Below are 13,210 nucleotides of genomic sequence, written 5' to 3'. Positions count from 1 at the left end.
AACGGTAAAGTTAAATAATAACGAAAAGCCCACCGCGCGCGTCATTAGAGAACGTTGGAAAAATAAATTGACAATTACCGGCATAATCATGGTTACATTAATTATTTAATTTCGCCGACGAATCTGTAATATAACGGTAGATTCTTTTGCTGAGGTTAAAGTCCTCTTTCTTACAGCGAAAACTGCGATCCGCGAGGATATAATACACATTTATTATTATATAAATATTTAAAATAATTACTATTAATTAAAATACATGTAGTTGGGTTATTAATAGGTTTACAAGAAATCACAGTTTTCGTTAAAAAAAGGAGAGGACTTTAGATTAATTAATTACTATTGGTAACAGTAGTTAAATATTCGGTACGACAATGACTGTCACCGAGTTCACACGTCGCTGAATCGTATCGTTAAAAATCGTTGCAACTTTCACGAAACCGCAATTAATTCATAGCGGCGTTTGGCATGACGACGGATTCTTCACTCTGTAGGCTATACATTCATAAAACTACCGAGAACGGACACTCGATGACTACTTAGAGCATACGGTTTCATAATCTTACTTGTTAAACCGATAAATATATTTATGTATGTATATCTATACACAGTACAAATCACATTCTGCATTCCCCTCCGCTTCCCTGACAGCCGTAATAACATGTGTCAACGTACGACACTTTGCGTAATTGCTGTGTACGATAACGATGCACGGCAACTATCGATTTTATTGCCGCGTTGGAGGTTGCGAAACTTTCAGGTGTTACAGGTGCCACGTGTATCGTACGTATCGATATTCCAAACTGACAAAGGACGTGTGAAATAAAATAATTGACATTCCGAGACTGTTACGGCGAAACAACGATTAGAATATGATTCGACAAACTGTAGGTACTCTCTCGGTTTTTTTTTCGTTTTGTTTTTACTGAGCAAATTGCGTTCTATTTATTAAACTTATTTTCTTATAAACTTTTTAATAAACGTCTAAAATTTTTTGAAATTTATTCCATGGTTATATGTATATTATATTATTGAGTGTATACATATATATATTAAAAGACTATTGGAATTTTTGAGGTCGGGCCTGGTATGCATAATTTTAATTTAATAATTACTCGCAATAATATTGCTTTTTCTTACTATCGTATAATTTGCATAGATGCAGTTGTGAAAAACGTTAAAGTATATTAAGACATACGTGCGTGCTGTTTTGATAACGCAATATTTATCTGTTAGAGGCAATCTATATTTCTCTGAACGGCATTTTTCCAACGGAACGCAATGAATACACTCCATATTTCTGGAATCATATACACATGAAAGAAAAATATTTGTAGTGAGCTCGACGCTGGAATACTTTTCAACCCGTCGCGCGCGAGAATGCGAAAAGATCGACCGGAAACGAACGAACGAACGAAAGGTTTGGGGGTGAAAAAAGAATAAAGGGAGAAAGAAAAAAAAAAAAAAATTAGGGAACCCGACGACCCTCGATGAGGAGTTCACGACGGAAGATCTTCCGATCGGTTGCGGTGTGCAACAGTCAGCAGGCAGGACAGATCACGAGTGGACAACGAGAGTTTCAAAGTACAATCGATAGGTCCGCTGGCCGATCTTCTCTTCCCGGGAATAACTCTACTCGCTCACTACTTCCTGCGAGACTGCTCGTCTAGCAGTCTAGCAGGGGTGACCCCGCTGGCTGGCAAGAATCTTCCGAACGAACGATCAATAATCTGAAGCGACGAGAGAGGAGAGTGAAAGAGAAAGAGAGATAGAGAAAGAGAGAGAGAGAGCGCGCGACATCGACAAGGCATTTCCGTGTGAAACGAGCAAAAACACCGTCAAGTACAGAAAACAAAGGGCTCGGAAAACGTGGGAAAAAAATGGCGAGCTGCGCGCTGTCAGCCGGAAGTATTACGCGAAGGAGCTCTCGTGCTGCGTTCGACATTCCGAGTTTCGTTTCGATGCCCGTGCTGTCGATACGGCTATGTCGAGAACTCGATGGTAACGGAATTGCTGCAATGCTTGCGCCGACTTGGGTCATAAATTAAGGTAGCCATCGGGTGGAGGAAGATACTTTTGGTTAAATAAAGCATGTTCTCTAAATTAGACATCCTTAAAAATGGCACGAACATAGCGAATACCCGTTTGGAGTTCGAAAAGGACACTCTTTGCATTTTACAAATGATACAAATACATTTTCTGCGGCGAAATTCTGTATATTTTTACCCTATACCAGCTTTTATTTCACTTATACACGATTGATTTAATGACTAATATACTTCTTTCTTTGCGCTTCGCACTTTTTATGTTTATCACCTTCGAAATTGTGTCTCTATCACATCTACGTGTATATGTATTCGATAACACATGTGTGAAAAAAATTTAAGTAGACCACAGTCTGGTAAATCAGTTCGAGATGGATATGCTTTCCTAAACGCTCAAAATATATTTACCAAAAATAACTGGGTCATATGCGACCCACTATACGAAATTTTATTTTTATTGATAAAAAACACAGAATATATACTCAAATTCTATCATATGCTTTGTTTTAAAAAATATGAAATTATTGAAAACGTGTGACGCTATTGGTACAATATTTCGTAACGCTTAAGTTAATTTCTTGCAATATACAATGCACATACACACATACACACACACATTCGCATCTCTTTTTTTATAAATACTATAAATAATTATGCACATCTATTTTATGCCATTATTCGTTAAAAAAAATTATTTTACTTCGTCTTCTAACACGTAAAAAGCCAATATATTAAACTAAATTTAGCTTTATTTATGATTACAATATTTCTATTAGAAAAAAATGTCTTTCTCAAGCAGATGTAATAATTAAAAATTTGTTTTCTATTTGCGTGCGCGTAAATTCAAAAAAAAAAAAAAGACACATAAACTTATAAACATTAAAACATGAAAACGAGAATAAAACACCAAGTTAATAGAGAGCTCGAGACGGTTGACGTAAAGTAACGTCAGAGACGAGAAAAATCTTTTTCTTTTAAAATATTCGCGACCATCTGCGTTATCATAAAAACATGTATATTCATAAAAAAATATTTTACATAAAGCTAAGTTATTAAAAATAAACGCGCGCGTGCAATTAATCACGTTGAAGACTTTCAAATTTAGAAATTGCATTGAGCAAAGTCTTTTAACGCGGACGATTTACCGACTTGACTCGAGCAGCGCCGGTCAGAGTACTGATATTTATGTAGCAGCCCACGCCAAGTTACATCGACATATAAATACGTGAAGAAAGTGTTATCGGCTATGTGGTGCGAAGACCGGAGTTCTTGACACCACTGAAAGATAACTGCCAAGTGCGATATCCCGTACAGAGTATCCATGGACTTTGACGTCCCCCGCTGGTTCCTTAAACTTAGATCACTTCGCCGTCGCGCGTGTACGCGAATGAAAAGAGAGAGAGAGAGAGAGAGAAAGAGAAAGAGAGCGCATTCCCAAAGATATACTCCCGAAGATAAACTCGAGGATCCTGGAAAACCACGGCAAGACCGATGGTTACGCTGTCTCCGTAGCGCATCGAGCCTCGATTCCCAACTTCGCCCCCTGGCACCCGACCATCTCCCCGCTGGATCCGTGCTTGTCTCCTATTCAAACGACGGCCGTATCTCCCGAAATGCATCAAGCCGAGGTATTTGCAGTATATCGTCCTCGCTCCCCCTCGGTCCCTTTCCCCGCGATCGCCGTCAGTCTTGTTTGGCATCGGCGGCCTGTGCGGGAGAAATCGCCACGTCGGGAGTTTTCGAGCTAACGCCCCGACGAAGGGCGTCTCGACGGATTCTGCACCGGCACACTTGCATAATGTCACACATCCTTTACGCTCGATCGGCCGCTCTTTTGTGGCGGCAACGTAACGCGTAATGCACACGCCCTTTCTCGCCCCTTTTTCGCAATGCTGGGTTTTCGAATCGACGTCGTATTTCACGTCGCATTTCCTACCATTTCCGATCGATGGCAATTGTACGGATTATACTGGTACCATCATGATATTGCGAGCGTATCTGTATCACTGTTGACTGCAGTTCCATTACTGTTAATTGGTATTCTCTATGATATCTCGATCATATACAGCCTATTACAGCTCGTTCGAAGATCGTAAGACTGTATGGGCAGATTTTTCCCAATATATTTTTATAATGTTTTACGTGCGTGGGTTGCTGCCATTAGATCGGTTTCGTTGTAAAATTTGGTCGGTTGAATTTATCATGGGTAGCTTATTGATGTAGCTTTGTTAATGGAGAGTTAGCGTAAAACAACGCTATGTTGCTAGATGTTTTGCTTTTTTTTTTTCATAGTATTCAGGGAATGAATTGTTCAGTACATTTCGTATTACATTTTAATCAGAATCTGAATACAAAAAGCTCCGTTAGTTATTTCAAAAGTTATTAGGTATTATCGACAAAATTATTCACACTTACTTTTACACGCTGTGAAATTAATGCCAATAGCGTATTTTAAAATGGTCATTTTATAATAATCACACAATTAAATTTAAATATTCTTAGACATCCCACAGATATTGGATTGCCGAAATATTATCGTAAAAATTTATCGCGATTTCGAATGGAATATTAATAGGCACTAGACATTGTAGAGCACGCGCTTCGCTCACGTCGTTTACTCTCATTTTTTCTAAACATTTAATTCTGTTATTTGTTTGTTACAGATACGTTAAAGTGTCGTACGTCGAAATTAGTGAATACGAACTGCAGCCAGTTCGTCGGCCGTTTCGGGAGTGTTCTAAAGTATTCGGACGTCACTTTTTTATGTGCAATTTTTTCAAACGGGAGTATCGTAAAACAATGCGCGAAAGTGTATACTGAGCGTTTAATACTCGCGATAATAATTAATTCGGGCGCGTTCGCGAGTGTCTAGTGCGCGGAAGGATGACTCGACACGTCCCAGCTGAGAGGAGGAGCAGGCCCGGGACGGGCATCATGCATCAGCGGAGCAACTTTTAGGTAAGCATTAATTTTCTTTTAAATAAATTTGCAAGCTTTACTTCATTAATAGATAATTTTTTTTTTATTTAAAAAATAAAAAATTAAAAACGCGTATTATTTCTAACTGGATACGATACATTAATCTACATTAATTTTTCTCATTTTATGTTACAGTCACCGGCAGCATCTTCAACTCCGCTGATACTCATGCAGATTGGTAAGTCGCATGTTTTTATTTAAATGCGCTTTAGGGTAAAATATAGATGTAAAATATATCAAACGACTTAAAAAGAATAATAATAAAAACGTATTTAAAAAAAATTAATAAATAATAAAAGTAATAAAATTAAAATTAATTCTCTTGTAGTTCGTGATAAAATGTGAAAAATATTTTTGTGAAATTATTTTTTTTGTAATAGCAAAATTTTTGCAATTTGAAAAAGCTATTGAATTATTACGATCGCACAAACATTTACGATCGCTTATCACTTCGTCTATTGTAATATCGCAAGTAGCTTCACTGTAGACGGTTGCCACATTCTACCAACTATAAATTGGAAATAGTTTTGTCAAACCACGTAGTAAGCACGTTCGATCTGCATATATCGCATTCAGAATTCATATATCGCGCACGAAAGTATTCATTCAGTTCGATGTGAACTAGCCAAGATAAATTTGCACAGCTTTTTAGAGAGCGGAATTGTTGCACGTGGAAGTTAGATGTTTCGTATTACAAATATAGAATGAGTCTGACAGATCTCAAAATGTACATTGTCGAGGAAATTAATCTTACATGCTTTGATTCGTGAGTAAAATACATTATATATACATAAAATATTTGTTTTAATTTAAAAAGTGTTACCGAACACCGTACGTATTTAAAAATTAAAAGAATAACATTTTTATCGTGCAAGCTGAAAGTAACCATCGTTAAAACTAGAAAATGATATTAAACAAAAACAACGTGCTTTCTATTACTTGCATTACACCAGTTAGGAAAGTAATAGTCGAAACGCTGATGATAACAATATTTCAAAACGTGCTCGATACGGTACGATTAATTATTCTTTTTTGTATTTTAATTTCTTAAGTTATTGAATTCTTTTCCGGCCACGTTACCTAATATTGCAAACAAAGGGTGTGAAAATAATTATCATAGATATTGTTTATTGCATAAAATAAAAGGGCCTTTATGCGGTTAACAGTTGTGTTACCGCATATAATAATTCTCGCATTAATTATTCGACGGAGATATCAAAGTTAAATGAGACAGGATTTTGATATTCGTCGCCCATTATATATATGAGATCAAAGTAGTTAATTGTACTACATACCGGTTTCGATAATCAATGTATTGTGACATATTAATTATCAGTAACGTTAACAGCACTACTCCTAAATGGATATTTCGCAACTTCGTATGCGAGAACCGTAACGAGGCCATTATAAAGTTTTAAAATTTAATATAACAGTTAAATTTTGGGAGGGAGAGAGGAAGGAAAGAATATTATATTTGTGAATATTTAATCAACTTCGCGTAAACTTATTTTTCGGAATAAAATGAGTATATTAAATTATTAAAAGCTCGCGATAATCCACATTCTTTTAGAAAAGAAATCCCTGAAAGGGAATTTATAAAAATGCATTAGCTGTCGACTCGCTTTTCAACGTAATCTCACGTGTTGTATTTTTTTCGATCAAAATTTCCATAATATCGTCTGGCTGCACACGATCTAGCGCAATATTAAATTAGTCTAAATACGCACAATCTGTCATACGTGCGAACTGTTCTCACGGCGAGATCTCAGGCGAAAACGGATGCACGGCCACGTATCTTAACGTGTAGTTTCGTATTGAGCCGTAACGCGGAATCCGCACAGTGTTTGGCTTTTGTCTCGACTGTAAACGTTAAATATCGATTACCGTAATTGGCAGGCCACGTTGGGCGTAGCTATTATACCGTCGGCAACCGCAGCCGCATAAGCGGTCCAGATTCATGGTTATGCGTACGCTAAATAATCCGTTTAACGATCGATGGCGAGCGAACGATCCCAAAAGCATAAAAGCTTGATATTTCAATGACGGCCGTTGCCTTTTCACGCCGCAGTTTTTGCAAACGCCGAAAGGCGTAACGAAACATTCGCGTTGCAAACGATGCATTGAAAGTTACGTGTGTTCGTATCAATAAAATTGTGAGCAAAATACTTAAAATCCAAATAGGACTTTAAATTTTATACGTTAATGTATTTAATCAAAAATCTATTTTATAGAAATATTCTCAAACGTGCATTTTGTTAATAATTAAATAAATTTTCCTCGCATTATCTTAATAAGAAGACATGTTAGATCGATTAAATTTGAAATAATCGAAAGAACGTATATACATTTTTTTTTCGCGACAGCGTAGTCGAAAAAATTTTGACAAAGAATTGAAAGTACGTACGAGAACTTTTTGAGAGAATGTGTCCGAAAAAAAATAAAACAAAAAAAAAACTATCAATCCAGACGTAGTGCTCGTGTGTCAACATAACGACGTAACATGCCATATTCGCGGTACATTACGTGCGTGTAGTTCGAGCTCGCTATCATGTCGCCGTGTGGGCAGGTGCACTTTTGCCTCGAATTTCCCTAGAATTTAACATCGCGACACATGCCCGCGGTGTGCAAGAGAAATAGGAGCGCGGATGAGCGCATAAGAGGACACGCGCGCGTTAGAACGTGTCAAAGGTGAAAAAAAAGGTAGAGGGTGCACGTTGCAGGCGGGAGAGAACGGGCGCGAAGACGCGGACGGAAAAACCGGGAGAGTCCAACGGGGAGATTTGCGTAAAGGAACGTGTTTTGCGATCAAGTGGGTGTATGTGTTGCCCCCCTGTCGGTGGAATTATTGGAAATGTAATTTCGCATACGATACGCGAGCGTTGGAGGGCGGTAGAATTACGTGTACACGCGGACGTATTTAATGCCCGGCCTAGCTATCGGTTCGTGCGCGTCTCGATGACACTACGGTGACGGGCTTAAAGGTGATGGACCGTGTTAAACCGGCATATATTTTCCGCGCTTTCTGACAAAGCTGATTTATGGAAATGCATATAACGATTCCGGATGCAGAATACCACCGTGCGTTTCTCACCGGTGCTGTAAGCGCGGGGTCATTATAACGTAACTGCGACGTAATACTTTCGTCCTGTAATCGACTTAGGATGCGCCTGGAAACCCCAACTAAATATATACCCATAAATGACGGGCGGGTGCAAAGCTTCCACCGAGTTTTCGCAAATGCGAGGCATTTTATTCATCATGATGAACCAAAAGAGATTACATACGTGCACTCTAAACGAACGCCGGTAACGGCAACGCGGACGAAAAAGTTCACGTGCTAAAATAAAAGATTAATTTTCTCCACAAACTGGAAATTAAAAGAAAACAAGACGTAATTCAAAGCTACCTATGAATACTCAAGTACGTCAGCGAACCTTCACCCTGACGCATGATTCCGAACCTGGAACGAAATCCGCAAACCAGATCCTTCAATTAAGGCTAGCCCGGGGATTAGATCTGAATCCGTAGACGTGATCCAGTCAGCCAGTTGCGCGAATCAAATTTCTCTACAGCCATTAATGTTCGGGGCGCGCCGTGCCAAATTAACTGTCTGATTTACCACGGTGAAATAATTTAGTAATTAAACCTGACAATTTATTATCGAATTCTAAATATATAACATTGTTCCTCTATACAGCAGTCTGATAAATTGTAACGAGAGAAGAAGGAAAAGTTACGTAACAGTTTTTTTGTTTTTTTTTTTTTTAGACAATGTATTCATTTTTAAAAAAGTAATAGCGATTTGATAGCAGAGATTTTTTCCCCCGCGGTATAAATGGGGATATCAATTTTTGCTGAAACCGTATCTTTACCGGTGTGCGATTTAATTACCATATTGTTCAGCGAGAAAGATTAAAAAGTACGGATAAACGAGAAGATCAGGGAACTGGCCAAATAAACGTCGATAGATGAAGCAATATCGAAATCTCGCGTGAAAGGATATTAGAAGAAAAGCGGAGGGGAAGCGCATCTCATTACATGTTAAATTTATTTACTCCATCAACGCGAAATTGCTGCATCGTCAAACACGCACGATCAATCAGCGCGCGTTCGCGTAGCAGTTATTGATGCTCGCGATTAACAAGTGAAATATATGTACACACTATTCAGCTGCGATCATGCTCTCTGCGCCCGAGTTTTGAAATTATAAATTCCGTCTTAATTGCGAATTCCGCTTGTGCGAGCACTTTTCGTATCCGTAACGGCCCGGTTAAATCCTGACTTCAACCCGTTAATTTCACCGCGCTATCAATTACCGGTTGCTGATTGCGAGCGAGCACCGCGGCTTAATAAAACGAGTCTCCGCGATTTAATTCATATCGCGCCGGAAATATAGAATCAGCCATGAATGCACTTCGCGAATGAATGACCCGCGAAACGAATTACACGCGTCGTACACGTAGCTCCGGCAAAGAGAATTGAATTCCGATATCGCGACGAGCAAGACGGCCCGCATGGCCAAGGAAAATCGCTTGAGATTCTCGGGAAGCCGGATGCACGCCCTCCGTCCCTTCTCATACCGTACATATCGTCTACTCGACGCGGCTATGGACGCGGCTAAGGAATTTCCTCATCGCGACGAAAGTCGGTGCAGCGGAAACGGTCTGTTGTCCGATTTTTGCCGTTTGACTGCATTGGCCACTTCACGCCACTTCAGCAACTTTTTTTTTTTTTCGCCCGGAATATCTCGATATCGCTCACCGTGCGGGAATGTTGCGGGACACACACCCGGCGCACAAATCAAACGAAATCGATGCGTTGAATTCGCACGTGCTGCACATTTTGAGCTTGACGTAGTAGCGCCGCGATCGTCCAGAATCCACCGATTAATTAATATTTTGCCTCTGATCGCGATATCAGCGACCTAACTGCTCCCATTTCCTTTGCCTCTTTGATTAAGCGACCAACAGAGTAATACCGCGGTGTAAGCTTTATTTAAACAAATAGAAAGTAAAAGATATTTGTACGCGTCAAAGGTGAACGACCTTTCATTTACAATTTTACATAGTCTATTTAATAACAGTTCATATTTGTAGAATGTTATACCACAAAAATATATTTTTATTTTATATTAAGTTTTGTCGCAAGTACGTTCAACTTTTTTTTTCTTTTTTTTTTGTTGTAAAAACGCGACGCGCTTGCGTTTACGCAAATGAAATATCACGGGGGTTTGTGTGATATTTCCAACGTGGTTGCGATTTATTGTATATGAAGAACGTGGTATTCTACTAATAATTTCAAATTGTTTTATCATCGTCATCGCAACCGTATAATTTCCTAAAATATTGTCGAAATTCTGTTAGTGTTAATTTTTGTTTTAGATAGTAACGACGGAAACGCAAACCAAAATTGAATTTTATTTTAATCCGTATGTTGCATGAAATTGAAATGAATAAGAGCAATCAAACTTTTTTAAAATAATCACAAAATATTACGTTCTGCAATATGTTTAATTACAATATTTTACTGTGCTCCGTACACATGAAAAAATATAATCTTGTAAAATTCATAGAATTTATAAAATTATTATATGTGGAGGAGTAGATTAATTGTTCATAAAATATCATCATGTTATTACGTCTAAAATAAATGTTTAATTATTTCTTCCGAATTTTTCACCGTATACTTTAATGAAAAAGGTATAATAATATTTGCAAGATATGTAATTACCTGCAGAATATTAAATTTAAGAGTTAATATTGATACCGTTATTCGTCGCGCACTCGTCATTTTCGTATGCGCCTGTATTTATCGAAAACAAGAATTGCAACGTTTCTACGATAACGCCAAAACAGCCATTCGAAGGGGATTAAACCAACATGTAAAAAAACATTTATTAAAATTCCAGCGAAAAAAAATTACATCGCCAGATGCGAATGTAAACAGCGGAGTCTGCGAGATTGAAAAATACTCGAACTTTATGAGGGTATAATAAATGAAGTTGGTGAAAAACAGAGGAGCGAATTGCGCATAAAGATCCGCATGCAAATTTTGCACATTGGCAATCCGAAATGGTTAACGCCCAACGGTGAAACGAGGCCGTATGCTAGCTGAACATAATCGCCGAGCAAACGTCACTTATATCACCGCGCAAAGCCAGTAGCTGGCACTCATAAAAACGTAATCGAGCAAAGGGATAGATCCTGCCGTATAAATGGCTAATTTAGAGCGAACGGAAACATTATACGTTCAACGGCAGTTTACGGTTATCCGATGCTTCGTGTAATCGCGTTCGGCGTCTCGTAAAATAACGCGCTCACAATGGATAATACAACGGTCGCTTAACATTATTCGCGCAACGCTGCAGCGATAAAATGATTCAACGTTGACCAAAACAGGTCCGCCTCTGTGGCCCCGTTATATTTAAAATGCGACTCGCAACTGGCGAGTTTTACAAGCTCTCCCTCATCCCCTATTGCCCCTCGTTTTGCTTTTTATTTTACGCATTTTTATGCTACATCCGTGTACCGACATTCTTACACACAGAAAAAAAGAGAGAAAAAAAAAAAAAAATTACTGCTGCCGCACTGATTTACGTCACCAGCACCATGCATCTAGCACCGTTAGCTCTCCCAGTACCTCTTCGTCAATTTCGTATGAGCGAGACGAGTTAAAAGTTGCGCAGTTACCGCCGATAAATGCGATATACTGCTAGCGGGAATTAAATCTAAACGGCAGAACTTTTGTACAAGTTCCCCCCCTAATAGCTGCAATTCCTTCCGAAGAAATTGCACTTTCCGAGATTGCTTCCAAGTTTTAAATCAGAAGAAAATTTTCTTTATCTTGTCTCTCGCGAGAGCGCCGTGTAAAAAAGTAAATGCCTAAATACGTGAGCTCGTTTGCTACTATCTCCATTATTCTCCGCAGATTACCGTAGATATCTCACCGCAGGTCTGATTTATTATATAAAAGAAACTGTTATGCGTGACATTTTTTTTTTTTTGTGAGGCTTAAGGATAATTACGCGAGAAGGACTTTTCCAAGAGATACCGCAAAAAGTACCTTGTTAAACGAGAACACGAAGTGAAGGGTAGGTAATACTTTCTGTACGAAGACCCAAATGATTCGGTAAAGGATACAAAAATGCAAAGTCGACATTTGTCTCATTTTTCGTGCGTTCAGTCGCGACGGAAGTTCTTTATATCGTTAGATCCGCGAATACGAAACAGATCTGTCACACTCCGCGATAAGGATGCACCCGCGGCACTGTATAAAACATCAGTTTGTTTACTTGGACGCCGCGGCGATCGTGCGCGGCTAAAAGTGTCGCTCATCGCTCTTATTTTCACGTGTCATCCGCAGCGCGCTGTTTTCCATTGCGTATTTAAGTCTCCGTCGTTATTCGTACTTGTCTCGTACGCGCGGCCGCTAGACTTCTTCGTCCTGGAATTAATAACGTTTCTCTGGTCCGTCTTTTCGTTTCGGAAATAGCGCCGCAACGAACCCCGGCGGCTGGGGTGTAGCCGTCACTTTTTTTTCTTCGCGCTCCATTACAAGAGTTTCGCTCGCTCTTTCGTGGAGGACAAGCAGAGTAGATGGAGATTGGTGGTGGTACCGAAGGTGGATGGGCACGCGCTTATACGGTGAACATCAGTCAGCATCACTTGTCATCGTTTGAGCGATGGGGAACGGCGCGAAAGACGGCTCGGAGTCTATAGAGCGGTGCGAGACGGGTGGTAAAGCGGAAATACCTCCCACGAACGCGTCCCGGGGCTGATCGTCTCCTCAGCTTCTTCCTTTTCTCTCTTTCTTTCTCCGGTTGTCTGTCTGCCTCCCTCTTTCCCTTTCTCAAAGCGTTGTAAATTCATTCGGCGAACGAACGGGCGGAAGAGCCGCGCGAAAACCCGGGAGACGGAGGGTCCACGGGGAAACGAGATATGCGAGGGAATTCGCTGAGTAATTTGCCGCATTAATAATAACCGGGCGGCTCCTCGCGGATATAGCACTTAATCCAGAAACCGGCGCGCCGGGATAGATGACGAGGAAACGTGGCGGCGGCGGTTTTGATGGCGATAGCGACGCTGATGGCGATGCTGCCGGTGGCGGCGGAGCCGATGGAATAGAGTCGCCGGGCGAAACGAGACTCGGGTGTATAATCCATGACGAATGACGTTGCAAAATAAAATCCC

The sequence above is a fragment of the Cardiocondyla obscurior genome, linkage group LG01 (genome assembly GCF_019399895.1).
Source record: "Cardiocondyla obscurior isolate alpha-2009 linkage group LG01, Cobs3.1, whole genome shotgun sequence".
Taxonomy (NCBI): domain Eukaryota; kingdom Metazoa; phylum Arthropoda; class Insecta; order Hymenoptera; family Formicidae; genus Cardiocondyla; species Cardiocondyla obscurior.
Note: the sequence above shows the minus strand (reverse complement) of the source record.